We start from the raw sequence: 25,706 nt of genomic DNA, 5'->3' as shown, positions 1-25,706 counted from the left end.
ATAATCTGGAAAGTAGAACTTTTAGGAAGCAAAACAGCAAAGGAAACAGAAAACACTTCAAAAGAGACTCTGCCATAATAGTCTCAGAAAAACAACCAAAGATATTCTCTTAGAAGCAAAACAGGATTCTAAAAATAAAACAATAAAAGAAAAGGAAAGAGATTTTAGATATATAACATTTAAAATAAAAGTTCACGGGCCACCAGGGTGGCTCAGTTGGTTAAGCGTCTGACTTTGGCTCAGGTCATGATCTCACGACTTGTGAGTTCAAGACCCGCGTGGGGCTCTGTGCTGACAGCCCAGAGCCTGGAGCCTGCTTGGGATTCTGTGTCTCCTTCTCTCTCTCTCTGCCCCTCCCCTGATTACACTGTGTCTCTCTCTGTCTCTCAAAAATAAATAAGAACATTAAAAAAATTTTTACATAAAAATTCAATCGTCTGTAAAGATAAAATTGAGTACATTGCTCTGCAATTAGAACAAAACGATAAAGATGGAAAATGGAGGGGGTGGATAACTAAGAAAATTGTAAGACCAATTAAGGAGATCCAACATCCAGTTCCAGAGAGAGAGAAACAGAAAATAGAGGGAAGGAAACTATAATACACACACACACACACACACACACACACACACACACACACACACAAAGATAGATTTCACTATTGTTAAAGAAATGTCTCCATGTTGAAAGGGTCTACCAAGTGCTTATAACAATGACCATGAATAAATTTATGAGGACAGAAATATTACTTAGGATGCTGTTTTTCTTTTCTTTTACTGCAAAGGCTAAAACAATAGTGGCTAAAATAAAATGGAAATTTATTTGTCTCTCATATATTAGTCCAAACACGAGTAGTATGCTGCTTCATGGTATGGAGAACTCAAGCTTCTTTTACCTTTTGCTCTGCCATCCTTAAAATGTGGTTTACTCTCTTGGTTTGATGGCTGCTTGAGCCCTCACCATCACATCTATGTCACAACCAGCAGGAAGAAGAGAAAGGGAAAGTGAGGCCATTCCTGCCTCCCTCCCCCTTTTTAGGGCCCACTCCAGAAGATGTATATAATTTCTGCTCACATCCAGTTGGCCCAAAGTTGGTCACAGGATCATCCCGCCTATACAGGAAGCATGGGAATTACAGTCCTCAGTTTGGGCTGCCCTGTGCCTGTTGAATATTTGAGCTCCTGCTACTCAATGAAGAACAGAAGACTGAATTTAATTAAGGAGCAGCTAGAGCCACTGCCACACCCAGAGATAAAGAAAAGAGCCTAGAAGCTCACACAGAGAAACAAGTGACGTAAAGGATTAGGGAAAATAGTATTTGATTCCTCATTAGCAACACTTGAAGCTGGAAGATAATGGAGAAAAAAATCTTTTGATGTATAGAAGGAAAAGAATTTTTGTCCCACATAAGAAGAAATTAACAATCAGGTGTGAGAGTTGGAATGAAGACATTTTCAGGCCTGCAAATTCTCAGAAACAAATTCTCTAAGAAATATACTAAAAGCTGTTTCAGCTCAGTGATAGAAAAATTAAAAAAAAAAAAAGTCACAGGATTTAGAAAACAGGGAAATCCAATACAGGAGAATCAGGAAGTAAAATCCTAGCTGAACAGGAGGCCTAGAGAGTAATGAGTCCAGATTGGAGCAGGTCTGAGCGTAGGATTTATTTTAAGCCTTAGGTGGCTACAACTCAAGATATGATGTAAGAGGAGTTCCCACTGCCTATGAGAATAGAGAGTTCCTAAGGCTGAGAGTTAGAGCCTTGAGCAAGGGAGAGATTTGGTGGGACTGGAGCTGGAACATGCTTAGGTTCTTCCGGGATCTGGGACTTCATAGGAGGGGATGGGAAGATAACAGCAAGATAGAAACCTCAGCAGGGCTGAGAGAAAAATCTAAAGCAGAGAGGTCTTGTTTGGAATTTGGGAGAGACATACAGGCACATGAGAACAGTAGAAGAGTCAGAAAATCATTTGTGTAGGCAAAGATAGGACTTGACTCCCCCCAAATTTCCCTCCCATGGAGGGTAGAGTGGAAGAACACATAATTTTCATGCAATCCCTTTGAGGGATGCTGCAAATAGAGCTGGAGAGTGGATTTATCTAGATGGCTTGGCAAGGCAAGAACTGAAGTCCTGTGTGCTTCAAGGAGACTTCTCAGGCAGGGTCTTAACCAGAAACCATAGCCGGGCCACAAAGTATCTCTTCAGATTGAGTCAGCAGGGAATTTGCTGAATTCCTAGAGTGTGTGGCTGAGTTCCCTGGCAGCAGTTATCAAAATTACCTTTTTAGAGAGAATCGACCTGCAGCTGAGTTTGTGACAATTGTGTGTGTGTGTTTGTGTATAGGAGAGAGAGAGAGTGCATGTATATGGGAGATAGAAATGACACTGAGAAATGACATGTTGAGAAATGATAGAAGTGGGGAGATGTGCTTTAACTTATTTGCCTTCATATTTCTAGTGCCTGCCATAGTGTCTGGACAATAAATATTTGTTAAGGAATGGGAAGATGCACAGAAGAGAGCCTAAGGAGAAGGACCTAGAAAGAATACTAAAGACGAGAGAAAATAGTTGGCCAACATATCCAGTTTATGATATTTTATGATTTTGTTAGAATGTATTATGATGTTGCATTTTTACAACATTAGGCATAAGTGGTAACATTACTATTTGATATTTGACCCACGAACTAGGTAAGTCCAGGCTTACCTGGATTCAACTTTTAAGAAGGTAATTTCCCATTCCTGCTGCGTATATGCTAATTAGTTGAGAAAATGTTTCTACTTCAATGTGGATTAGTGGTCTGTGAAAAATTACATAAATTATCTGTCATTGGATTAAAAAAAGATAGTATTAAAAGATAGAAGGAAAAATTTTGTCTCAGGTGTGAAATACAGGCCCTACAAAGCTAGGATATAAGCCAGAAAAATACTAGTCTGTGTGTCAAAACAATAGTATTCTCTTGAAAGTTTAAAGATCACAAAATAGTGTTGTGATTGTTGACTGAAGCACAAATTTCAACAATGAGGGTTTGGAGAGAATAGGATTTAAGCTAATAACTCAGCCTAGGCAATGATCTTAATCATATATGCCAGAAATAGCAAGAAAAATATTATTACAGAATTTTTCTATCTGTGGAGACTAAAGAACCCTAAGGATTTTATGAGAAGTCTGAATGTTTTTTTTTTTTTTTTTTTTTTTTGGTCTAAAGAGTTTGCAACTCCAACCCCTTGAGATTTGCTCATCAGTAGTTGTTAAGCCTTCAGTATATTTTGAAAATAGAACATAATAATAATTATTGTATTATATGTATTTGTAGCAGCCTCAACTCTGATATACAGACAATGGGGAAGAGAAGCAATCATTTTGTGCACTTTATTAACTCATTCATTATATGAGGTGACACTGGTTATATCAAGATTGTATAATAATAGTCTATTCTAAAGCATGGATTTTTTTTTCATAAAACAGCATGAGTGTATCATGCCAGAGTAATATGAATGTGAAAGAATATCCATCATAGAATAATAAAGGAAGGATGAAATCATTTTACAAAATGAGACACAGAATTCATTTGCTCAAGTAGCTGCCAGTTGGTTGTCTGATAAAAGAGCTAATGCATAAGAGTCAGGTTATAGACCTATGTATTAATAGTAAAGATAGCATTTCAGTCATTGTGGGTGGTATGCCACAGGCACTACACTGTGTGTGGAGGGGTGGACTGCTGAATATATTAGCTCTGCTTGCAGTACCAGATGCTAATTCCAGCAGCTTCGTTGTGTGATCTTGACTATTCCTAGCGTTTTACCTCTCTCAGCTATAATGAGCCATAGTTTCTTCATCTGTGAAATAAGGGGGCTGGACAGAATCTTCTCCCACTTTGAAAATACTATCCACCTATGATTTCAACTAAAGGAGAGACACAGTTAATAACCACAGCTCTAAGGATTGACTTGTCTGCTGATCAATTTCAGGAGCTCAATCTCTGCCTAACAGGAAATACTGTGGAAAATGCTTACAAATGATTGTGTAAAGGATGTCTGTCTGAGAAGGAAAAAGGAAACTCACAGTGTCTCTGACTGCTGGATATATGGAGATAATGGGGAGTATTTGAATCTATTGGTTAACCTTGGCAATGTTCTACTGTGTGGAGGTCACTTAGAAAGCTTTCCCTGGATTAAAGAAGCAGGCGGGAGAGGATCTTGTCATAGAGAAAGCTGAGTGAGGGAATGAGAAACAGAGTGCAGACTGTGTGTACATGTGTGTGTATGTGTGCATGCACACGCAGACAACTATCTTCCTGTGTACACATGTGCATTTCCTGCTGAGAGAGAGAGAGAGATCTAGCTAATCTACAGTTCCTTCGCTTTCCCAGTATTGCTTGGCAGAACTTTTACTTGAATATTCAAACTTGAAAAAAGTTCAGGATTTTTCTGGTGAAGCACAGATGCAGATGAAAGTTTCCTGTTGATTTCAGAGTACTGTTATAATTGCAGGGTTTTAAAATCCTGGGTTTTAAGAATACAGTCTGAAATCTGTCGGTCTTTTAAAAAAAAAATCATGTCTCTATGTCCTTTCTGCTACATTGGGCAGGTAAAGTATACAGTTAAAATGATAATACAGAAAAGCATTTTTGAAAATAAATTATAGCCTGTAACAGTGGACGAAGTCAGATGGAAAATTTAACTCCTGAAAAATTAATTGGTCAAAGATACAGTGAGCTAAAGATTATGCATTTGAAGGAAGAGTTGTGGGTTTTGAGTTATTAACATAGAATTTGTGTCATTTAGATATAGTTTGAAATCTCTTCCTATCCCGTTACCAACTGTTTGACTTTAGGCTATTAATGTTTTTAAACCAAAGTTTTCCCATATGAGAAAAGAGGATTATATTTCCTATCTCATAGTGTTGTGAAAAGTGAAAAGATTATGTATGGAATGCACTTAACACAGTGCCTGGCACATAGTAAATGGCTGATAAATGTTGATTGCAAACTTTTTTTAACACTCATTGCCACACAACAGGTGCTCAAGAAGCATTTGTTTAATGAATATTTCCTGTAGTCCTGGATTCAGGAAACCAAAAATGTCATGCTTAATATTGGCATGGCTAATTGAAACTTCATAAAAATTTAGTCCCACACCAGTCCAACACAGCATACAGCATCATGCTTTCTTCTGTTTGGTCCTCTGGGGGTAAAGACAACTGTTATTCATGAAGTGCCTAAGAGTTATGGGAAGGAAAATTACAGGCATATCTCCAGAATATTGCAGGTTTAGTTCCAGACCACTGCAATAAAGCAAATATTGCAATAAAGTGAGTCAAATGAATTTTTTGGTTTGCCAGTGCATATAGAATTTGTTTACAGTATATTATAGTCTATTAAATGTACAATAGCATCATGTCTGAAAAAACAATGTTTATACCTTAACTAAAGAATACTTTATTACTAAAAAATACTAACCATCATTGGAGGCTTGCTTCAGAGAACCATAATCTTTTTGGAGGGAAGGGTCTTGCCTCAGTGTTAATGGCTGCTGACTGATGAAGGCAGTGGTTGCTGAAGGTTGGGGTGGCTGTTACAATTTCTTAAAATAAGAGAATTATTAAGTTTGCTATATTAATTGACTCTTCCTTTCAAAAATATTTTTTGTCTAGCATGTGAGACTGTTTGATAGCATTTTACCCACAGTAGAACTTCTTTCCAAATTGGAGTCAGTCTTCTCAAACCCTACCACGGCTTTATCACCTACATGTATATAATATTCTGAATCCTCTATTGTCATTTCAACAGTCTTCACAGTATCTTCAGCAGGAGTACATTCCATCTCAAGAAACCACTTTCTTTGTTCATCCATAAGAAGCAACTTCTTATCCACGTAAGTTTGATCATGAGATTGCAGCCATCCAGTCACATGTTCAGGCTCCACTTCTAATTCTAGTTCTCTTGCTCTTTCCACCACATCTACACTTACTGTCTCTGCTGAAGTCTTGAACCCCCTCAAAGTCACCCAGGAGGGCTGGAATCAACTTCTTCCCAACTACTGTTAATGTTGATATTTTGACCTCTTTCCATGAATCGCAGATGTTCTTAGTGGCATCTATAATGGTGAATCCTTTCCAGACGGGTTGACTTTGCCAAGATCCATCAGCAGAATCACTATCTATGGCAGATATAGACTTAAGAAAGGTTATATCTTGGGTCGCCTGGGTGGCTCAGTCGGTAAGCGTCCGACTTCAGCTCAGGTCATGATCTCACAGTCTGTGAGTTCGAGCCTCTCATCGGGCTCTGTGCTGACAGCTCAGAGCCTGGAGCCTGTGTCAGATTCTGTGTCTCCCTCTCTCTCTACTCCTCCCCCATTCACACTCTGTCTCTCTCTCAAAAATAAACATTAAAAAAAAAAAGAAATGTATTTCTTAAATAATAAGGCTTAAAAGTTGAAATGGATCATGGGCTGCAGAATGGATGTTGTGTTAGCAGTCATGGTGAAAACAACATTGATCTTGTGGTACATCTCCATCAGAGCTCTTGGATGACTAGGTTCATTGTCAATGAATAGTAATATTTTGAAAGGAATCTTTTCTTCTGAGCAGTAGTTCTCAACAGTGGGCTTAACATTTTGAGTAAAGCATGTTGTAAACAGATGTGCTGTCATCTAGGCATTGTTGCTTCATTTATAGAGCATAAGAAGAGTAGATTTAGCATAGTTCTTAAGGATTCTAGGATTTTCAGAATGGTAAATGATCACTGGCTTCAATTTAAAGTCATCAGCTGCATTAGTCCTAACAAGAGAGTCAGCCTGTCCTTATGAAGCTTTGAAGCCAGGCATTGACTTCTCCTCTCTGGGTATGAAAAGTCCTAGATGGCATCTTATTCCAGCATAAGGCTATTTTGTATACATTGAACATCTGTTGTTTAGTGTAGCCACCTTCATTAATTAGCTAGATCTTCTGGATAACTTACTGCAGCTTTGACATCAGCACTTGCTGCTTCTCTTTGCATTGCTTCACAGAGGAAGCTTCTTTCCTTAAACCTCATGACACAGCCTCTGCTGGCTTCCAACATTTTTTTCTGCAGCTTCCTTACTTCTCTCAGCCTTCATGGAATCTAAGAGAGTTAGGCCCTTCCTTGCTCTGGATTAGGATTTGGCTTAAGGGAATGTTGTGGCTGGTTTCATCTATCTAGACCGCTAAAACTCTCTGCATATCAGCAGTACGGCTGTTTTTCAATTCATGTGTTTGCTGGAGTAGCACTTTTGATTTCCTTCAAGAACTTCTCCTTAGCATTTATAACTTGACTAACTGGTGCAAGAGGCCGAGCTTTCAGCCTACCTTGGCTTTAAACATGCCTTCCTCATTAAGCTTACTCATATCCAGCTTTTGATTGAAAGTGAAAGACATGCAATTCTTCCTCTCAGTTGAACACTTAGAGGCCATCGTAAAGGTATTAATTGGCTTAATTTCAGTATTATTGTGTCAAAGGGAATAGGAGGGCCTGAAGAGAGGGAGAGAGATAGGGCAACAGCCAGTTAGGAGAATAGTCAAAACATACACAGTATTTATCAGCTAAGTTTGCTGTCTTACATGGGATGGTTGTGGAGCCCAGAAGCAATTACAATAGTAATGTCAAAGATCACTGATCACAGATCAGCATAGCAAATATAATAATAATGAAAACATTAGAAATATCGTGAGAATTACCAATCTGTGACATGAGACACAAAGTGAGCAAATCTGTTGGAAAAGTTGTTGCTAGTGGATTTGTTGGATGCATGGTTGCCACAAACCTTCAATTTGTAAAAAACGCAGTGTCTGCAAAGCACAATACAGTGGGGTCTGCTTCTACAAGCAGAGGTCAGGGTATGCAGGCTTTGACAAAGAGCAGGCCTAGTGGGAGGTGGACAGTATGAGAGGGAGGCTTCAGAAGCAGTAGAGGCAGACATTGAGGAGAATGTAAAGATGACCAATCACAGAGTACCAGTTCAAGACCCATTCTTTCTCTTCTTTCTCTCCTTTCTCCTTCCTTGCCTTCCCCTTATCCTCCCTCCTTCCCTCCTTTCCTCCATACCCTTCCTCCTTCCCTCTCCCCTCCATACCTGTTTTTCTCTCCCTTCCAGCTTCCTTTTCTTGGCCTTCCATTCTCCTTACTCCTGTTCTCAGCAGGTGATTGTACTTGGGATTTTACTTGGGAAATGTTGACAAACATTTTGACCATGTCTTCTAGTGGGCCAGGCATTTTTGAGATCTCAGTAACTTTCAAACTGCTTTCTGTGAAACCTGCATTTTCTACAAGATGCTTCTATTGAGTTTCACGTTTAATTCATCTAAAATTATACTTCATTATTTTAAAAGCTGTAGCCAAAACCACAGCAAAAACCCAAAACAAAAACAACAGACTCTACCACGTATTTGCCAATTTTTAGCACTTTAGAGACTATCAATTTTTAGCATTTTAGAGACTATCAAACCATGTACACAGGGTTTAACTTGTTTTCATGAAGATTTTGTGCTCTGGTTCCTTTTGTTTATTTACACATATATTGGACCTTCCTCCAAACATGTAATTTACCAGGAAGGCTGGAACTTTTCTCTGGTCTTTCCTTGAATTCAAGCCTGTACATGCCTGCTCATGTAAAATGATATGAGTGAGTTCACTAGTTCAGCACATGTGTGCTGTGCTCCAGTAAATGCCAGGCAAAGCTCAGGCACATCTGCTCCCTCACGCTCTTATCGTGGCTTATTAGACAATTGTGCAGTAACAGGTGAACTCTACACACTGCATCATGACCATATTTTACTAACAAAGTGTCAGATGTTACCTGCCTAAATTAAATATACACACAAGTGTAATTGTTAAAATTGGGGTGGGATAATTGCTGTTCAAACTAGACATCACTAATTAAAAACAGGAAGTTTCAAAAGAAAATAGAATTTCATGGTTAATTCCATGAAAATTATAAGGATCAGATGACACAAGTCAAGTTATACCAGCCCCAAATCTAGTGCCCTCTATACAAAGTCCTCATTGTGTTTGTGAAATTAAATTTTGCAAAGTTCTTTATTCTGTGAATTCTGACATGTTCTGAAGTTCTGGAATAAAGGTTGACTATAAACATAAGTCTTCCAACATCTTTTAGTACGATTTGAACCACCATTTAATGTTCTTGAAAAAGTATGCTTGAAAATGTAAATCGGTCAATAAAAAAGTATTTATAGCACCATTTGAAGTCATCACGTAAGTAAGAGGAAAGGCACAAGATATCAGGAAAACACTCATTCAACCCTCTGCTATTGATTTTGCTACAGTCATGGTGAATGAGCAAGCAGTGAATATACACTTATTGCCATTCCTTTAAAATACTGTGTGAAAAAGATACTAAGAAGCTGCTCATGAAGAATTGTTTATTTCAAAAAGTGAATTATGTGAAACCATTGCAATTCAACTGTTTCAAGGTATGAACACTATGCATTATACCAATTTTTTTTTTTCAGTAAGATAGGACCAAATGAGTAAACACAAATGGTATATATTTACTGAGTAAAATCCTTGAAGGACATACAACAGGGAAAAGTGTTTAAGTTTTATTTTAAGTTAAAAAGGTTCTATCAAATCAGTTGTCAAAAATGGATCAGTGTTGCAATTAGCATTGAGAAAGTAAGGGCGGGAAAAACTATAGGATTTGCAGTATAGGAGCAGTTGCCAAAATGAGTTCAAATAATTGTGGTGTATTGAGTAGACAGTCATTTGCTATTAAGCAGATTAATGAGCATCTTTTAAAACAATCTTTCATTTTCTGATAGAAATCGCCAAATTTTAGAGGTGTACTCTCTGCAATGCAGAATTTTTGGTATTATGTGTGGAGATATATATATATATATATCTATATATATATCTCCACACATATCCACACATATATATACATACATACATATACATATATGTGTATATATATAGTATATATAGTATATATAATATATATACTATATATATACACATATACATATACATACATATACATATATATACTATATACATGTATATATACTATATACATATACATATATATATACTATATATAATATATATAGTATATATATATATATATAAAATTGAAATTACTTGGTTCTGCCAAGGCCAAGCGCTGATACAAATCTTTCAAATGAGACAAGAAGTCTTTTTTTTTTCCTCCCTGGTAATAGCACCATTAATAAAGCCTCTCTTAAAATATGGTTTTGCTTGCTGTGTCTCTTGTTGTCGACATTTTTAATAAGCTGAAGAAACCCAAAATGACAATGCTAGCCTGCTATGTTATTCTCATTTACAACTACCTATAAAGTTTGTAATAAAATTGAAACTTAAAATTTGGATTCAACATAAAAAAAAGTAAATTTGCTTCTTATAAAACTCTGAGTAAATATGTGATAGAAATGGGCATTGAAATATATGAAATTAGTAACATTATTGAATGTCTCATATTTCAAGATATGTATATATGTATATATGCACATGTTTTCATATATGTCAATGAAATTTTAAACTTGTTGAGAAAACCATTCATCAAATGTTATTCTGAGATTTTACTAGTTATTCAAATTGCAAACACAAATTTCGTACTACTCTTTCAAGATTCTGTATGTATTTAATTGAAGATTTCTGAGTTTACAAAGAGAGATGTTAAAATAATTCATTCGTCATCTGTGTAAATCAGGATTTTCTGTAGCCTGTGCAACCAAAACAAATGCAGAAATAAATTGGATACTCATGCTGAAATCAGATTACAACCATCAATTGTGGTGCCTGGTTTCAAAGGTTCATGTATAGTCCAGTAATCTTATTTTCTTATCGATTGGCTTCCTGAGTTAGTATTATGGATTCAAACTTATAAAATAAATTCATACTGGAACATCATTTGTATATTTTTTATGTTGGAGTGATTTGCCCAATATTTCATTTTGTTTCACTTTTTTATTTCTTTTCACTTCCATGGCTATGCTGTCTTTCATTGATATTCATTGAACATCTATTCTATGCCAGACAGTGTTCTAGGTTCTGGAGATTTAAGGGTGAACAAACCAGAAAAGATCCCTCATTATGTGGAGACTACATTTCTTTAGGAAAATAATAAAACTGCTATTGAAATTTTGAAAACTAGGTCCTTAGAGTTTCATTTCTGCAGCAAGGAGGATCCAACCTGAATCTGCAAGTTCTTCTTTTCCTATACATGCTGTATGGAGCAGACTTCCTAGAGCAGTTTGGAACTAAGCAGTGAGCAGACTTTAGAATAAAGGCAGGAAGAGCCCTGGATACATTTGGTTCAGAGTGAGTTGCTCAGAACCTCAGCTTTAAAGTCTGAGGTCTTCTGTGTGGGGCCAGAAGGAAATAACAAAATAAAACTGTATTATTTGCAAGCTCTGTAAGTTCCCAAAGCACACACACAGGTGCTGCTATTTGTAGTCTGTAGTAGCTTAAAAGTTCTGAACATGACCTAGAAGAACCAATCAACAAGTATTTATTAACCACCAGCACATTCCTAGGTATTCAATGAGAAATAAATAAGAAATATTAGATATTTTCTCTATCCTTTAAGAAGTTTGACAACTAACTCTAAAAGAAAACTAACCATTCATCATACCAGGCACAAATAGACAAAACTATCTGTGAAGCCACACTTAGAATGGAAAAATAAATCTGATGTTCCCTATCCTAGGGCTGGATGTAATCAGGATTACTGTAATACAACCTAGAATATTATATGGCCATAAAATAAAGACTTTCAATCAGTGTGCCATTGACTTTAAAGCCATAGGTATTTCAAAAACAGAAGAAAATGAGGTATAAAGTGTAAGAAAATTCAGGAGAGGTAGAAGGACACCATTTGAGTCAGTGGTATGTTAGAGCTGGCTCATGCAATCTCCCAAAGGTATTTTTTTTCCCAATTCTGCATTAAGGATTGACATGTTGATTGCTGAATACTGGTCATGATGGAAAATATTTATACTGTGGAAAATGGCAAATACTACAAATCATGGTTTTCTGTTCTTTCTTGATGTGCGTGTTTGTGTGTATGTGTGTATGTTTCTTTTAGTGGAGAGTTGCCTGATGAACATACCTCTGGTCTGTTTGCTTGCATAGTAGAAGGATAGGTAGTGACTGAGGAGTGGAGTTCCGTTTGCTGAATAGGATCATGGATCCATGTTTGCCACTGTTGCCTAATAAGCTTAGGAAATGTTTGTGCATGAAATGAATAACTTAGAAAAGTAATAGGAAAAGAAAGTCTTAAGGCCAGACCCACTCTGAGGAATTCGGTTTCCCATGGAGATATGCCATTGTGCTTTTGTGTCCGTATAGTGCCTAAGAATAATCAAGAGCCATCTGCTCCCAATCTATGCGTCACTCAGAGGTGCCTTCCCTTCACTCTCCCTCATCAGTTGACCCTTTCTGAGTCTCTTTCCCTAAAACATTTGTTTCATCACATCTTATCAACATGTCAGTAGCTTGTAGGGGCTCAATGTGGAAAGCATTTCCTTGGATTATACTTTAGGATCCAACAGATTTGGGCTCAATCCTGGCTCTCCTTCTCATTTACTCTAGGACTATGGGCAACTCGATAAGGTGACTTGGCTTCAGTTTCCTCATTTGTTAAGTAGAGTTAATAATATCTTCTTCATAAGATAAAGAGATATAAATGAAATAATATATGGGTGTAGAGGACCTAATGGTATTCCTGGAGGAATGCAGGAACTCTCATTATTTTATTATATATAAGTATAAACATATAAACACGTATTTCTAGCTCTTCTGGCTCCCTAGCTTTTTTCTTTTTTAGAATTGAGATATCATTAACATATAATATCAGTTTCAGGTGTAATGAATCAATATTTGTATATATTTTGAAATGATCACCAAGTAAATCTAGTTAAGATTTATTACCACACATAGTTACAGTTTTTTTTCTTGTACTGAGAACTTTTAAGATTTACCCTCTTAGCAGCTTTCAAATATATATAATGCAATATTACTAGATAGTTACTATGCTGAACATGACATCCCCAGGACTTATTTATTTTATAACTGGAAGTTTGCACCTTTTGACCCCTTCACCCATTTTGCCCACTACCCAACCATGCCTCAGGCAACTACCAATCTGCTCTCCGTATCTGAGTTTGGTGGTTTTGTTTGCTTGCTTGTTTTAGAGTACACATATAAATGGAATCATGTAGTATTTGTCTTTCTCAGTGTGACATTTCATTGAGCCTAACAGCTTTAAGGTCTATCCATGTTGTTACAAATAGCAAGATTTCCTTCTTTTTTATGGCTAAACAATATATTGTTTTTCACAGTGGGTGCACCAAGTTACATTTCCACCAACAGTGCACAAGTGTTTCCTTTTCTCTGCATTCTTGCCAACACTTATTATCTCTTGTCTTTTTAAAAAATTATTGTTTGAGAGAGAGAGAGCGAGCATGAATGGGGGAGAGGGGCAGAGAGAGAGAGAGAGAGAGAGAGAGAGAGAGGGAGAGAGACAGAATCTTAAGCAGGCTCCATGCCCAGCATGGAACTCTAAGCAGGCCTCAATCCCATGACCCTGGGATCATGACCTGAGCTGAAATCAAGAGTCAGATGCTCAACGGACTGAGATACCTAGGCACCCTTTTGTCTTTTTGATATTAGCAATTCTACAGGGGACAGGTGATATTTTATTGTGGTTTTGATTTGCAGTGCCCTGATGATTAGTGATACTGAGCATCTTTTCATGTACCCGTTGGGCATAGATAAAATGTCTATTTAGATTCTCTGCCCATTTTAAAATTGGGTTATCTTTTTTTTTTGCTATTGTGTTGTATGAGTTCCTCATATATTTTGGGTATTAACCATATAGATACAGATATAGATATAGATATAGATATAGATATAGATATAGATATAGATATAGATATATAGTTTGCAAATATCTCCCACTTGGTAGGTTGGCTAGCTCCCCAACTTTTAAGGAAGTGTTTATGCAAGTTTGTTATCTGGCTAAAGATTTCTTCTGTGTTATAAATATGACACAATGCCCTGTTTACCTCCATAGACTTTTCGAACAGCAGGAACAGGCTCATTTTTATTGAGATATATGTAGAGGGGGAGGCTGGTTGACAAAACATTTGCTTGACCAAAAAAAAAAAAAAAAAGTAAAGAAGTTTAAAGGATAGTTTTTGAAATAGTTTTTCCAAGTTTGTGAGATAATATCTAGATAATGCCAAAGTGAGATAATATCCAGAATGAATGCGGTACTGATGTAAGAGGGTGCTGTAGTTTCTATTTTTGTATACAGTCAGATTTATATAGATGCTTATCCTTTGATGCTAGAGTTTAAGAGTGGTGCATGTACTGTAATCTGGCATCACTCAGAGCAGTAAAACATCATCATGCACATTAATGTAACTGTGATAGTACTTTTGTGATATTAAACCAATGTATTTGTCAGCCTAAATCATGTTTCCTTTTAGCATTCTATTCCTAAGCCTTTAGGGAATAAGAGAGAATGGTTCATTCCTGGAACCCATAAGGTCATTGATGTGCTTTGAATCTCAAGGCTGGCTGTTTTGAGTACAAGGCAGTAATAGTGATATCCAGACAATCTCAAAAGAGAAAAGCATTTTCCAAACTCCTTTGGCCCTTTTATTTACAAGATTCAGACATGGATTACTAGAGAGTAGAGGGTTTTTTTTGTTTGTTTCTTTGTTTTGAATATGTCTGGAGTAGATAAAATAACAGGATATAATAAAGAAATAGAAGATCTACCCTTTCCTGTGCTCAAGAGTTATGGGAAAAGTAAGACCAAGGTAAAGCAAAGAATTACACTTTGTGTTTTCTTTTCCTTTTTTTGGAGAGGAAATTCAAAGAAGGAGTATCAAAGAAGGATCTACATGTTGTTAAGGAGTCCAGGAACATGGCTGTGAGTTTATGTTTGTGTGTGTGTAGTAGCATAACTTTCTTGGGCATACAACTAAAGATTACAAACATTTTAGAACAGGGATTAGCAAACTTTTCTTGTTAAAACTCAGGTAATAAATATATTAGGCTTTGTGGGCCATGTGGGTTTTGTTGCAACTACTCAACTCTGCTGTTGTAGTACAAAAGCTGCCATAGACAATACATAAATCGATGGGTGTGGCTGTGTTTCAGCAAAACTTTATTTATAAAATCAAGTAGTAGGCTGGATTTGGCTTTCAGACTATAGATCACCAATTTCCACTCCAGGAGATACTGCATATGTGGATATTTCCAACATGTCACAGGGTTTCTGTGAGGTTATGTAAGGATGCTATGAGAACTGGTAGACCACCAGGGGACTGAAATCAAGACAGAGAGGCTACTGTTTTTGAGGGAATGATGACTGGAAATTAATGGCTGGGACCAGCATGCAACCCTCCAAAATGCCAGAATATGTCTTAGTCATCAGTAGTCAAAAGACAAGCAAAAGGGTCCAGAGGACACCAGGGTATCTGAGGTCTCCTCCATCTACAGAACCTTGAGATCGTATAAACTTCATCACAGCCTTGGCCACCCAAAGTATTCAGACATCATCCTGGCAAGAGGCAGGGGGAGAGGATGCAATTTGAAAAACTGAACTGTTACTGAACAGACTAAGTGGTCCAAATGGAATCAGACACAATTTACTGGGTTGCATTATATTTAGTTCTGTACCCTTTGCTACCCAGCAGAGAGAAAGTAATTATGAGAATTTGGTGATTTATGAGAAAGTTGATGTTAATAACAGAGAACTTAGGAGTCTATTCTCTTTGCATGTCTGAGTATAGTGCTAGTAAATTCTTGTCTTGCTTATGGTGTCTTGGTGCTGAAAGAGGCCTGCTCCCCTTGATAGACATGGTCATCTTCTTCTTACCCTACTCCCATTCCCAAACCATACTTTAATACCCCCAGAGGAAGAGCATGGACAAGGAAGTACTAAAAATATCTTTCACTTATTCCCACCAATAATACTTTGATGAGGTTTACTTTTTATATTTAATATTGGAAAAATTTTTTTTCATATTTCAAATATGAACACAGTTTTTTAAAACACACTTAGTTTTGATTCTGATACTCATCTGTAGGTATGTCTTTCTTCCATGATATGTAGTCGCTGCTCCCGACCACCTACTCTCCTCAGTGCTCAACTCATGGAGAACCACTGAGCTATCTGTATATTACTCAGTCAAGGGGAGGTGATGTTGCCTAGTGGAAAAAGTAATTTTTCTGGGAAACATACTTCTGTATGAATAGATTCTTAGTGTTTTTGAAAATAGTGTAATCCCTGTTATGGGTTGAACGTGTCCCCCACAAAAGATGTTTAAGTCTTAACCCCTAGTATTTCTGAATATGACCTTATTTGGAAATAGGGTCTTTGCCGATGATCAAATTAAGATGAGATTATGAGGGTGGGTTCTAATCCAATATGGTTGGTGTTCATATAAAGTGGGGAAGTTTTGACACAGGCAAATAGCTACAGAAGGAAGACTGTGTTGATACAGGGAATGTATCCCCCATAAGCCAAGGAATATATAAGATCATCAAAAGCTAGCAGGGAGGCATGGAGTAGATTCTTCCTCACAGTCCTCAAAGGGACTCAGCCCTTCTGGCAACTTGATTTTGGACTTCTAGACTCCACAACTGTGAGAGAATACATTTCTCTTCTTTAAGCCAACCCGATATGTGGTACTTTGTTAAGGCAGCCCCAGGAAACTAATATGGTCCCCTTCAATGTTTCCCTTTGGAGAATATTCAAAAGTTAAAGAGCCAGTGCTTCCAAATGAGCACACATGGTTAAGATGTCACCCTAACTCACCCTGTAATTTCCAGTTAGTTCTTGCCAAGTATCTTATTGAACACACTGAACTAATTCTATAGATTTCCATCTACCTCTAGATAAAAATACATTTTTTTTAATTGGACTCTTATGCAAGTGTATACAAATCACAATAGAACAAATGCCTTCTTGTGTTTTTCAAGCCAGGACCCCTGGTCCTCAATCTGGCCTTTTTTTTTTTTTTTTTTTTTCTTTTCTGGCTAGATCTGGCTTTTTGATGCTGGCACCCAGGGTAATGCAGGAAGGTCCCAATCCTGATACTTTTTTTTTTCTCTATTAAGTTCTTAGAATTTTTTCCTGGAAGCCATAGAACAAAGACTTTTTGTCTTTAGAGTAAAAGAGAAATACAAAGTAGGTAATTATCCTGTTAATTTTAAGGGCATAATTTTAAACCCCAAGGTGAATACTTTTTATTGGAATTATCCACTTTGGCTGGGTGGAGAAAGCCAAAGAAAACAAGCATGACAGACTTTACTTTGGTTTCAAATCTGTGGCTTCTGCCCTCTCAGAGAATGATTTGAGTTTTGAGGCTGAATTTCTTGTGTTGCCAGGTATCCTGTTGGTGTACATGATATTTTTGTGCTGTTCTTTAGCTTGTGTGCAATAGTATTATGTAAGCTGTACCATAGGGAGAAAGACATGATTAAAAACATTTGTGGCTCATCGTTAAATATAGAAATCATTATAATTGGATTAATTTAGGAAATACACAATGATGCCTGAGTTTCCCCTTGAGAACAAAATATACATTGAGAGCTACATTTTCAAGAAAGCAATTGACTTTCTTGCATAAAAATTACAGATTCTTAACTCAGACTCCCTTAATCCCAGGCCTCACTTAAAGAAAATGTAACATCTGCATGCCATGTTAGGTGATATTTTTGCTTGAGTCAAATCCATTTCTTGAAATGGTGAATCTGGATTTTTGCAGGTGAATGTAGCACTGCTGCATGAAAATTTGGTCCTAGAAGTACAACCGGAATTTAGCAAATGCCACTGGAAGCAGTTACATCAATCCAAGTAGGAGAAAGGAGAGTAGCAGATGCAGAAAATGTAAGTGATGGAATAGTCATATAACAAAATACTTCCAGCATATCTTTTGTTATGTAATGTTACCCATGACATGCCTATCAGTAATATTGTCAGAGGCTGTAATTGAAGAGATATATTAATTATTATCAGTCACCTCCAGCACTCTTATGGCTGGTGGAGTGATGTCTTCATAAAATAATGACACTGATATTGTCTGGTGTGCGGGAGGCTGTGGAGAGATTTTTTTTTTTTTTCTCTTCTCTGTAGCGAAAGGTGCCTTGGGCTGGATTTCCTTTTCGCACCATTCCTAAACTCCTGGAGAGAAAAACTACTGGAGATTCAATGTCCCATTTTCCTCTCTCTTCTCCCTCCTTTTGGTTCTGCTCTGGGAAGAGAAAAATTAAGAGCACAGCGTGGTTAACAAGCCTGGTGACATAGGCTGGAAGAACTAATGTAGGCTCCAGCTCTTGAGCTGGGACCCCCTTCAGTTTATTTGAGGGGTTTAGCTGCCTGCTTGTCAGTCTTCTGCCGCTCTCCAGTTGTGTGTCAGTACAACACCTCGTTGTGAATCGTAAAGGCAGTTCGAAGCCCCTGTTGTTACCATGTTCCCACTGAGAAGCTGCAATTTTGTAGACGAAGGTGGGGGGTTGTTACCAGAAAGCAATAGATTTCTCACAAGTTGGAAAAGGCATATATGTTTATGTCTGTGTCTATGTTTATTAGTATATATGTTAGTCTGTTAGTATATACTACTATCATCAATATCATCTATATAACGTTTTTTGTGTTTAAAAAATTTTTAAAAACACTTTTCAATGTTTATTTATTTTTGAGAGAGGGAGAGAGAGAGAGAGAGAGAGCATGAGGGGGGAGGGGCAGAGAGGGGGAGACACAGAATCCGAAGCAGGCTCCAGGTTCTGAGCTGTCGGCACAGAGCCTGATGTGGGGCTCGAACTCGCAGACTGAGAGATCATGACCTGAGCAGAAGCCAGACGCTCAACCAACTGAGCCACCCAGATGCCCCTATCTATATCTGTTTTTAATTGGAATTGGCAGAATATGTTCAGAATAAAACCTGATTATTTTCAACTTCATTTTTACCCCAACAATTTGAGAGAGTGCCTGGAGTTATAATAAACTCTCGCATCCCCTGTATGGGTCAGCGTCTATTTGGCCAAAGTGGGAGTCAAAACAATTCTTTCAAACCTGCAGCAACAGTGTGACATGAGCACTGCTAGAACCATTTCCCAAAATTATGTGAAATGATTCTAGCAGGGTGGGATGAAAAACAGAAAAGACCTGCTTCTAGAAGGAGCGATCCCTGGAGCAAGGAGTGGGAGGGCAGGTTGATGGGAAAAATCTGTAAGTTTTCTTTAGCAGATCCTTTCTCTTTAAGTAGAAGTGGGTTTTTCTGGAACCACATTTATGTCATTTTCTTGGGGTTGCTCCTGAAAATTTCCAGTTATTGAAAAATGAGATAAATACAATAAATAGATTGGAAGGTAAGTATTCACTTTTATCTTATGAAAGGAGACTGGAGCCCCCTCCCCCCCCTCCCAAAAAATCATATAACAGTTAGCTCATGACTAGTTCTTGATAACAACTTTGTCCTGGTTAGATATTATCTGATTTCCCACTAATGGTACTTTTATTTTATTTGGTTATCACAATTACTAGTCTAAGTTGTTAATCTAATTATAAGATTATTATATCATTAAAATTTGATCTTCAACATTTCAGGCTATTTTGAACTGTCTGTCAGAACTGTATTTTGAAAAACTCCAATTTCATTTATTTTTGAAGGAGTAATTTTTATACTGAAGATTATGTGTAAATGTTGGAGATTCACAGATATCTTAGCAGTCATCTGTGTGTCCGCAGGTGGTCTTTGCCTAGAAATGTCATTCCCCTCAGACAGCTTTCTCTTTCCTCTGTCTCTGCTATTCCCCCCGCACTCGCATGCAAGAACATATTACCTACAAGGGATTGGCATGTTTTGCTAATTTTGGCCTATAAATTTGGCTGATAGTCTCCCTGGCTGTAAAATGTTTTCATGTTAAAGTTCATCATCAGAGAATGGAGAGTTTGAGATTTTCCCAAGTATTTAGTATTGAGAAGTGTCTTTTGTACAGTCTTTAAATGTTCTAGTGAGATCTGTTCAGTATCATTAGAAATATTAATCCAGTACTATCTTTCATGTCTTCCAGAGGAATTTGAAAAGTACTTCTGGTCTTCAAAACTGCAGAACATTGCATGTTATAACTTTTATTTAAATCTTCACTGTAAAACTCAAGGAATTGAAAAATTAAGTTGCCTACGCTATTTTTTAAAACTTGTTTCCCCACATGAATGCCTCTTCTTTTCCACAGTACTCTTGCCTTTTATGGACTAATTTCTTCCAACACACAATTTGTCTTCACTTTATGTAACATGCCATTTGAAAAATTTTGAGCAATCAGAAATAGATGATTATAGGGATTCCTTCATTCTTCACTCTCAGCTCCTGGTTTCAGAATGTCACTGCCTTTCCACCTTCAAATTACATTATGACAATTCAGGAGGGCCAAGAGGGAGTATAGTGTAATGGTTAAGAAAATGGATTTTGAAGTTTTAAAGACCAATTTAGAAATGCTGCTCAGTTCATCTTAGGCAAATTATTTAATGTCTCTCTCTTTTTTTGTCATCTGTAAAAATGAGGATTCTAATACCCATCTCGTTGCCATGAGGTTTAAGTGAATATCATGAGTAAAGTGTATCACACACCAGGTGCACTCACCAATTGTAAAACATTAACAAGATAATGGTTTATCACTAAAAAGGTGCTAGAGATTCTGTCCAAAACTAGAGATTTCTTTGTTGGACACAGTATTTTAATTTCCTACTATAGTTTACCATTTTATAACTATCATTCTAAATTATTCCACAGTTAATCTTGATTCCTGATACGTAACGGTGTTTTCCAACTATAATGGGGGAAATTACAATGTGCCCAAAGGAAACTGAATTACAAGAGACATGAGAGATCTCTGAGGGAATATAAACATGTTTGTGTGTGTGTGTGTGTGTGTGTGTGTGTGTGTACGTGTGTATGTGTGTGTGTGTGTTTTAAGATTCTAACTTCAAATTCTGCTGTTAGCCTTTCATTCTTGAAGTGGGTGAGCAGAGACTTCTGAGACTGTTGGCACATGAGTCCGCACTAAGCCATCTTGCAGAAATGGGAGAGACCTCTGGAGCAGTGCAAGGCATACTGAGCTTAATTCAAATCCTAACCAGTCACTTACTCCATGTATGGGGACTTTGGGACAAGTTATTTGACCTCTCAGAGTTTTCAGTTCCTAAATTTATAGATCAAGTAACAATACGTACCTCATGGTTCTTTTTAGAATTAAATTAAGTAATATGCAAAACTGGTCAGAACCATATTTGGCATCAACAAGAACTCAATTGATCATGACTCAGGTCATGATCTTGCTGTTTTTGGGTTTGAGCCCCATGTGAGGCTCTGTGCTCACAGTTGTGGAGCCTGCCTGGGATCTTCTCTCTTCCTCTCTCTCTGCCCCTTCCCCTCTCAGTCACTCATTCTCTCTCAAACTAAATAAATAAACTTAAAAAAAAAAGAAGAGTTTTTGGCAAATGCATGCACTCATATAATCCACACCCCTGTTAAGACATATCCCTCATCCCAGAATGTTCCTTCATATACCTTTTCCATTGATCCTCCCCAAACTCCAAAAGAAAACCTTTGCCATTTTTTTCCACTATGGTTTGCTTTTACTATAAATTAAGTGCAATCCCACAGTAAGTACTCTCCATTATCTCATTAGTTCCATGTATCATACTATCTGTAAAATTCATTCATGGTGTTACTTATAGAAATGATCCATTATTTGTTTTGTTTTTTTTTTCAAAAATTTTTTTAATGTTTATTTATTTTTGAGAGAGACAGAGACAGAGTGTGAGCAGGGGAGAGGCAGAGAGAAAGGAAGACAGAATCCAGAGCAGGCTCCAGGCTCTGAGCAAGCTGTCAGCACAGAGCCCGACGCGGGGCTCAAACTCACAAACTACGAGATCATGTCCTGAGCCGAAGTCCAATGTTTAACCAACTGAGCCACCCATGCACCCCAATCCATTATTTGTTTTGAAGTTCAGAAGTTCATTTATTTATTTTGAGAGATAGAGCAAGCATGCATGCGTGTGCAGGGGAGAGGGAGAGAGAGAGAGAAGGAGAGAGAGAGAGAGAGAGAGAGAGAGAGAGAGAGAGAGAGAGAGAATCCCAAGCAGGCTCTGTCCTGTCAGTATGGAACTCAAAGCTTGACGCAGGACTCGAGCCCTTAGACCTAAGCCCAAAACAAGAGTCAGACGCTAAAGCCACTGAGCCACCCAGGCACCCAGGGATCCATTATATTTTTATTGCTGAATAACATTACCCTGTATGTATATAACAAATTGTTTTCCATTCTCCTGGTGTTGAGATTCAGATTTTCTTCCAGTAATCTCATCCTTGTGAGCACTTAGTGTTGTCGGTCTTTTATTTTTAGCCATTCTAGTAGTTGTTAAGTGGTATTTCATTGTGATTTTCATTTACGTTTTTCTGGTGACTGCTCATGTTGAAGACTTTTAGTGTGCTTATTGTCTAATTGTTTATCATCCTTCCACAAAGTATATTTTAGTCTTTCCCCTCCACAAATGTGTTGTCTTATTATTATGGCAGGAATTCTTTATATGCTTTGGATATAGGTGCTTTCTTAGATATGTGTGTTTTGCAAATATTTTCTCCCATCCTGTGGCTTACTTATTCATTTCCTTAGTACATTATGGGAAGAAGGAATTTTTCATTCTAATAACGTTTATTATTTTATTTTTTATGATTATTCCTTTCTGTGTACTGTCTACAAAATCTTTGGCTAATTGCAGATTGCAAGATACTCTCCTTGTGTTTTGTCCTAAACCTTTATAATTTTAGCTTTTCCTCATTTTTGTTGTGAAAATAATGTTATACTTTGCAATGGGTTATATGAATACTCAAGTGTTATTTTCATCTCATTTATTTATTTATTTATTTTTCAGTATATGAAGTTTATTGTCAAATTGGTTTCCATACAACACCCAGTGCTCATCCCAAAAGGTGCCCTCCTCAATACCCATCACCCACCCCCCCCCTCCCACCCCCCATCAACCCTCAGTTTGTTCTCAGTTTTTAAGAGTCTCTTATGCTTTGGCTCTCTTCCACTCTAACCTCTTTTTTTTTTTTTTTTCCTTCCCCTCCCCCATGGGTTTCTGTTAAGTTTCTCAGGATCCACATAAGAGTGAAACCATATGGTATCTGTCTTTCTCTGTATGGCTTATTTCACTTAGCATCACACTCTTCAGTTCCATCCACGTTGCTACAAAAGGCCATATTTCATTCTTTCTCATTGCCACGTAGTATTCCATTGTGTATAGAAACCACAATTTCTTTATCCATTCATCAGTTGATGGACATTTAGGCTCTTTCCATAATTTGGCTATTGTTGAGAGTGCTGCTATAAACATTGGGATACAAGTGCCCCTATGCATCAGTACTCCTGTATCCCTTGGGTAAATTCCTAGCAGTGCTATTGCTGGGTCATAGGGTAGGTCTGTTTTTAATTTTCTGAGGAACCTCCACACTGCTTTCCAGAGCAGCTGCATCAATTTGCATTCCCACCAACAGTGCAAGAGGGTTCCCGTTTCTCCACATCCTCTCCAGCATCTATAGTCTCCTGATTTGTTCATTTTGGCCACTCTGACTTAGCCAGAAAATTTTATATTGCCTTTGCATATACAAGTGAATTCATATTTTATTATAGCCCCTATTAACATGGGTTTGGAAGTCATGAGTATGTTAGACTTACAGGCATATTGTCCACTTTTTATACCACAAAGCAACACTTATTCTTTATTGTCATGACTATTAGAACTCAGTAATGTTTAATTCAGCCTTTCAATTTATATGTTTTGTCATGATTATTTAATAGCTTCATGTGGGTAATTCTCAATTCCAAAACAATAGCATAATAGTCTAGTTGAAATCTAAACTGTGTGTCTTAATCTAGACCAAAGGATATTGCAGTTATCCAGATTCTTGAGTATTTGAGTTAATTAAAATGATTTTCTGTAGTAGCAACTCTGATTAAAGCAGAAGGTCTAAATAATTAGCTTTCAGCATGGAAGTTTACACAGAAAACAATTCACGAACTTCCTTATTGAGCTATTGCCATTTATATAATTATGACTTTGTAACCTTTCTCTCTAGCCCAGATCCCTCCTAAATGCCTGACTCAGACTCATATACTCTTCTACTTACTATATATTTTCATCTGAATGTCCTTTAACATCTCAAACACGTAGTCTAGCTCCACATGCCTGTGGCTCCCTTTATTTTAGTTTCACTGAATAGCATCATCATCTACTCAGTAGCCCACGACAGAAATCGGGTGTCTTCATAGAATCATCTCCATGCATATAGTACTATGCTAGGTGCTGACAGTGCAAAGTTGATTAAGATACAGATCCTGTCCTTGGGTAGGTTGTATCTAGTAGGGGAAATTGACATAAAATTATAATTTCACTTTTATTGTGGTCAGTGCTAAGAATGATATAGAAAAAAATCTTTTTAAATTGGGTTAGAAATTTATTGAAAAATTCTTTTTGCTGAGTATTGAAGAATGGATCTGGAAGTTGAAAAGTAGGAAGAATATATCAAGCAGAGAGAGCAATCAAAGCAAAGACACAGATGAATCACAAAGCTTAAAGTTGAAGTGTGGTATAAGCTAATTGTATAATAAGATCGTGTCACACAACAAATACAATTTTTATGGCAGTAAGGGTGGACTGCGAAGTTGTGTGGGTAGATATGGACATACCATGCCAAGAAGCCATGGACATGGGGAACCACTGGAAGAGTTTAAGTAGAGGAATAGATAGTCAGACTTGATTTTAGATCTATCACTTCATTGTTGTGGAGAGGATGCAGCACCAAGTAGGAAAAACCAGAGGGAGTTGAATTAGAAGGCTATTACTTTAGTCCGGGAAAACAGGAGGGACCGATCTAGATCAGTGAAAAGAAAAATAGAAAGCAGGTAGTATATACAAGAAATAATCAGGAGAAAATTGTAAGTATTAGGTGATTAACCACATGGTGAGTGATGAAGAGAGAGGCAGGTTTCTGCTTTGGAAATTGAAGAAGATTTTATGTTAATATCTAAGAGGAGATTGGAGACTTATTGGAGATTTTATATGTATTATTTATATATATATATATGTATTATATATATGTATTATATGTATGTATTATATATATTTATATATGTAAAGTTAATATGCAAATCTGAAACAGAGGTAAGGGGAAATAATTGTTGAGATGGAAACCTGAGGACAAACCTGGATTTGAATAAAATAGAAGCCCATGAAGGATATAAGGAAAGAACAGTCGAACAGATATGGAGAACGAGGAAAGGAACTAGAATGTTTGATTACTCACTAATCAAACTAATAGAGCTAAATTGCAAGAATAGGTTCACTAAGATGTGGGCTAAAATATGTCCACTGAGTCTGGGGTTAGAGTTTGACTTGGCCAAGAGTAGTTTTAGTTGTGGGGGTAGAAATGAAACTAGATTTTTCATACGATGGATTGATTATATGAAAGTATAGAAAAAAATGAATGTAGACTATTCATTCAAGAGGCTTGGTTGACTAGAAATTATATGAAATTGAGTTTGGGTTAAGAGGGATTCCAATTCTACAGATGAAGAAACTGCTGCTTATTAAGGTCAAATAATTTGTCCAAGAATACCTGATTGT

At 37.1% G+C, this 25,706-nt stretch overlaps 1 long non-coding RNA gene across 1 annotated transcript in view; it reads left to right on the top strand.

The window, feature by feature from the left end:
• LOC125912466 (uncharacterized) overlaps positions 1 to 25,706 on the top strand; it is a 168,776-nt gene that overhangs the window by 127,031 nt on the left and 16,039 nt on the right. Inside the window, exon 2 of the long non-coding RNA XR_007454751.1 lies at positions 17,785 to 17,906. This is a non-coding gene — a long non-coding RNA (uncharacterized LOC125912466). The remainder of the gene's footprint in view (positions 1 to 17,784; positions 17,907 to 25,706) is intronic.

Source organism: Panthera uncia (assembly GCF_023721935.1).
Source record: "Panthera uncia isolate 11264 chromosome C1 unlocalized genomic scaffold, Puncia_PCG_1.0 HiC_scaffold_4, whole genome shotgun sequence".
Lineage (NCBI taxonomy): Eukaryota > Metazoa > Chordata > Mammalia > Carnivora > Felidae > Panthera > Panthera uncia.
This window is presented reverse-complemented; position numbering and strand designations above follow the sequence as displayed.